A 5,408-nucleotide genomic window follows, 5' to 3' on the forward strand; every position below is an offset into this window, starting at 1 on the left:
CTGCTCTAGAGGTTCACAGGTGTAGTCTTCTTCTTGGTGTTCCTATAAGAGCTCGAGGAAAAAGGTTTTATTCTTGATAAATGAACCCAGGACTGTATACTCTGTTGTTATCGCAGTAGGTGTGGAGAGGAGAACCTGATATAGTCCTTTCCATTTTGGTGTTAACTGGTCCTCTGGAGATCTTCTTTCCAAGTTTCAAGGAGAACTCAATCTCCAGGAGGTGCGGTAGAGAGATGCTCAGAAGTATCTGGGGAAGAAAGGATCAGATTCTCCGGAGAGCCTGTTGGACTTGTCCCAGTCTGACAATATATTTTAGTTGATCCTGGACCTCTGAGTCAAAATATGTCAGAGGATAGAAAGGGCCTCCCTACAGCATCTCAAAAGGACTTAACTTTAGGTTGGATTTAGAAGTACCTTAGGAGAGCTATGGAGAGATGCCAGAGTCAGGTCTCAGAGGTTTCCTGGCATAATTTGGCCAGGATCTTTTATAAAGTATAGTTGGTCCTTTCTACCTTCCCAGAAGATTGTGGTCTCCCGGAGGCATGAAGGTGATAGTTGATGCCTAAGTCCTGAGATATCCGTTAGGGGACTTTGGCCGTGAAGGAAGGGCCATTATTGCTCTTGAAGGCTCTGAGTCAGTTCAAATCTTGGGATAATTTCCTTAAGGAGGACCTTAGCCACTTTAATACCTCTTTCAGTCTGGGTTCTTTCTATCTACCTGATGAAGGTGTCAAGAAGTACTAACTGGTATCAGTAACCTTGAGAAGGAGGCATTTGAGTAATATCTAATTGCCAATCTTCTCCTGGAAAGGTGCCTCTCCTCTGTACTGGATGTAAGAGCTGAGGGGGCTTTGTCTTTCCTCCTGCTTTGTTGACAGAGCAAATGGTACAAGCATGGGTGATCTCTTTCATGGTCTTACTTTGGCCCTTACCATGAAATAGTTCAGGTAATAGAAATTAGGTGGCATCACATACCAGGTGGAGGGAATCATGGAGAGCTTTTAAAATTATCCCTTAATCCCTAGTGGGAAGCAAAAACTTCTGATCTTTTGTCCACCAATTTTCACTGTTTAAAGTGAAACCTTGTTCCCTTACCTAGGAATTTTCACCAAGGGTGTATTTTGGCCTATTGGGTCAGGGGAAGGCCTGTGGGATTAAGGCCATCATGGGGACACTTGAGTTAGTGGCCCTTTTAGCTGTTTTATCGGCAAGACAATTTCTCCTTGAGATGTCCATGGTATCTTTTTGGTGTTCTTTGCAATGGAATACTACCTCTTGAAGGAGGTTTACAGCTTCTAGCAGGCTGAGAATTTCAGAACCATACTAAATGGGGAAATTTCGTGCAGTTAAAAGTTTCTGTTCTTTCCACATAGCAGTATGGGCATGTAGGACAAGGAAAGCATAATTAGAATCCTTGTATATGTGAACTCCTAGGTCCTTACCTAACTAAAGTGCATAGGTTAGAGCTATCATTTCAACCTTCTGGGCAGAGGTGCCAGGTGGGAGAGGACTGGCTTCTATAGTCTGCTGAAGGCTGACAATAGTATATCTAGCCCTTTTAATTCCTCCTTCAACATGACTGCTTCCATCATGTACCATTCCTCATTTGGGTTTTCTATGGCCTGGTCTTTTAAGTCAGGCCAACTAGAAAAAACCTGTTCAGTTGTCTCTACACAGGAATGAATAACTTCCTGGTCTATGGGATTTTCCTCTGGCATCCGAGTGGCAGGATTTAGGGACTGGCATACCTTTAAAATAAAGTAAGGGGCACCAAGAAGGATAACTTGATATTTAGTGAATCTTCTCTCTGTCAGCCAGTGGTGTCTTTTGGCCTCAAGGACAGTTTGGACCTGATGTGGGGTCTGGACCTCAAGGGGTTGCTCTAGGGTAAGCTTGGAGGCTTTTTCTGTTAGTAGGGCTGTTACCGCTACTGCTCACAGACAGCTAGGCCATCAAAGTCCAGTTGTTTAGAAAAATAGGCTACCAGAGGATATTTCCTAGCTTTTGGGTGAAGACCCCTAGGACAATTTCTTGTCTTTCTGCTGCATATAAGGTAAAGAGCTTTTCTAGATTGGGGAGTCCGAAGACCTGTTTAAGGGCCTGGAAGGCTCTCTGTAGCCCTTGGTTCCAATCTAATGGCTCTGAATCGGGTCCTTTTGTTGCCTTATACAGGGGTTTTGCTATTAACACAAATCTAAGGATCCAAATTCTGTAAAAACCTGCCATTCCTAAGAAGGCTCTTAACTGTCTCTAAGTTTGGGGAACAGCCAGATTAAGGATGGCTTTTTTTCTAGCCTATGGGGAGGGACTGAGACCCATGAGTGAGATGATAGCCTAAATACTTAACAGTTGAAGAAGAGATTTGGGCCTTAGATGGGGATACCCAATAGCCTTTCTCCCCTAGAAAGTTGAGGAATAAGATAGTATTAGTATTAGAATCTTATTTAGTGGGGCTACAAATTAAGTCATTGACATATTGGAGTATTGTTCCCTGGGATAGTTTGAGTTCCTAGAGGTTTTGTCCTAGAGCCTGTCCAAAGAGGTGTGGCCATCCTGAAACCCTTGTGGAGGATAGTCCAGGTGTACTGGGCAGTTTCCTGAGCGTCAGGATCTGTCCATTCAAAGGCAAACAACGGTTGGCTATCAGGGTAAAGGGGAATGCAGAAAAAGACATCTAGAAGGTCTAACACTGTAAACCATTTTTTATCTGAAGAAACTTGAGTAAAGAGAGTGTGAGGATTTGGGACTTAGGGTGGAGAGGAATTTACAGCCTCATTAATAGCCCTTAGATCCTGGACAATATGATATCCTCCAGATGGTTTTCTTACGGTCAGAATAGGAGTAGGATAGGGAGACTGTCAGGGGACTATTAGTTCATGGCAGATAAATTTGTCAGGTAGAGTTTTTAGCCTCCTGTGAGCTTCTGACCCTAATGGATATTGGTGTTTGCATGGATATCCTGCCATGTCTTTTAGCCTGATTTTTTTGTTTTTTGTTTTTTAATGCCTACAGCACCTGGTCTTCCTAGGTGGTCTCCCATCCAACTACTAACCAGGCCCGAACCTGCTTAGCTTCAAGATCAGACATCGGGCTTGTTCAGGGTGGCATGGTCATAGACCATGGATCGTGGCTCCACTGGGTCACGAACCCAGGACCTTCTGGGTGTAAAGCAGACAGGCTAACTGCTGCACTCTGGAACCACATCTATTAGCCTGATTTTTATAGGCAGAACCTGAGTACTTTTTCCAGGCATTCCTTGATCCCGTACGATAGGGTTAACAGCTCAAACCCCATTTGAGCCAAGGTCTGAGGCCAAGAGGGACATTAAAACGCTGGGTTCTCAGGAGGGTTTAAGGAGCTGGAGGTTTGTCCCAAGAGCCATCATTAAGCCTCTGGAACCACATCTATCAGCCTGATTTTTATAGGCAGAACCTGAGTAGCTTTTCTAGGCATTCCTTGATCCCGTACGATAGGGTTAACAGCTCAAACCCCATTTGAGCCAAGGTCTGAGGCCAAGAGGGACATTAAAACGCTGGGTTCTCAGGAGGGTTTAAGGAGCTGGAGGTTTGTCCCAAGAGCCATCATTAAGCCTCTCCCCATTAAGAGGGTAGGGCATTTTGGCATAACTAAAAACTCCTGGGAAATTAGGTAGTCCTAGAGGTGACGACAGAGCAGTGGGGTGAAGTACCTCTGCTTAGCTTGGCCATCTACTCCTATGATGGTACAAACCTTAGAGGTTAAGGACCCAGCGTGATCTGTCAGGACCAATTAGGTGGCTCCCCTATCGATTAAAACAATTGATCTGCTTACCTGCTATGTCAAGAGTCACTCAGGGTTCTTCTGGAGTCACAAGATGTCTTTTGTGAGAAGCCACCAGGAGCCTCAGGTCCCTTCAGTCCTCCTCAGACAGGGCCATCAGGAGTCTGGAAGTTCCTCTCTCCCTTTGGAGCTGGGGACATACCCTCTTCCAGTGGCCTGATTTTTTGCACTGACAGGGCCCAAGGGGCTCTTTCCTGGGGTGGGAGCTCTGGTTGCTCCAGTGTCCTGGTGCCCTGCAGTTAAAACAAGCCCCCTTGGGGGCTGCAGGTGTCGCCTCTTTTGAGCATTCCTTGTTTACTACAGGGTGGCCCTGAGGTTGCAAGGCAGTAGTGATGGCAATTGCCATTATTTGAGCCTGCCATATGGCCTGTCTGGTTTCACGCTGGGTCCTTTTACCCTCAGCCTGATCTCTATTGTTAAAGACTCCAAAAGCCGTGTCTAATAATTGAGCCATTGGGGTCTGAGGGCCATACTGAAGCTTTTAGATCTTTCTCCTGAATTCAGTAGACTGGCTAATAAAGTGTTGACCAAGTAGAGACTGTTCCTCGGGGGAGGAGGGATCAATATTAATAAATCTCCAAAAGCTGCAACTAGCGGATCCTGGAAGAAGGCCGGATTTTCTCCACAGTCTTGGGTCACCTCCTTGATCTTGTCATAGTTGACTGGCTTAACTATACATTTTTTCATCCCTTCGTTTAAGCGAAGTACCATATGGTCTCTTTTTATTAAGTCTCCCTGCCTTGCCTGATAATTCCAGTCAGTGTTCAACATAGAGCCATAAAAGCCTGGGCATAGGGAACCTCCATCCATTTGCCGTTTTGTCTACAAAAGGAGTCTAATTGTAAGATTGTGTTATAGCTTAAGGTCCCATTTTCTGGCCAAATCTCCTGGTCCCTGAGTTTGTATTGGGGCAGGATGTATTACAGAAGAAGATCAGCTTCTTCCACTTTAAGCCATCTAGCTTAAAAGCCTTCCAATTCTTTAGAATGCAGTTGAAAGGTGAGTCTTCAGGTATAGATGCAGTATTTCCCATGGCGCCTGGAATGGGAAAAGAACTAGAACTAGGAGACCAGATTTCAAGAGTCCAGGTGTCCTCTTACCACTATCATCTAGTTTACAGACTAGACTAGGAGGCCAAGTTAGTCAGGGCCTCCACGGAAGGTAGCTTGACCAACAGTGCCCAGGTGTCCCTGAGTTGGACCACCCTGGGTGGTCCAGAAAGCATCAAGGACTTGAACTCCTGTGGCTCCAGGTTTTCGTGAAAAATGGAGAGTTCCAGGCAAAGAAAAGCTGAGTCACAGTGGGACAGATGGTGTGAGACTGAGCAAAGAGGAGGCCATCTCTCTTCTGAAGGAGGGTCTCTGATTCTGGGGTAACGGCCTGGAATAAGGACAGGATGGCCAGAGTCTGGAGGCTATATCGATTTCTCTGAAGGCCCCCTGTAGTTGAAACAGATCAAACAAAACAATGCCTCATTCTTAGGGAGTAGACTTTTCCTTGGGGACCGCTCTTTGACCAATTCCATTCCCCTAGAGGTTTGAGAGGTGATCTGAGAGACAGAAGGAGATGGCAAATGAGGCACAAAATAA

The sequence above is a fragment of the Pteropus alecto genome, unplaced genomic scaffold, assembly GCF_000325575.1.
Source record: "Pteropus alecto unplaced genomic scaffold, ASM32557v1 scaffold7, whole genome shotgun sequence".
NCBI classification, from domain to species: Eukaryota; Metazoa; Chordata; class Mammalia; order Chiroptera; family Pteropodidae; genus Pteropus; species Pteropus alecto.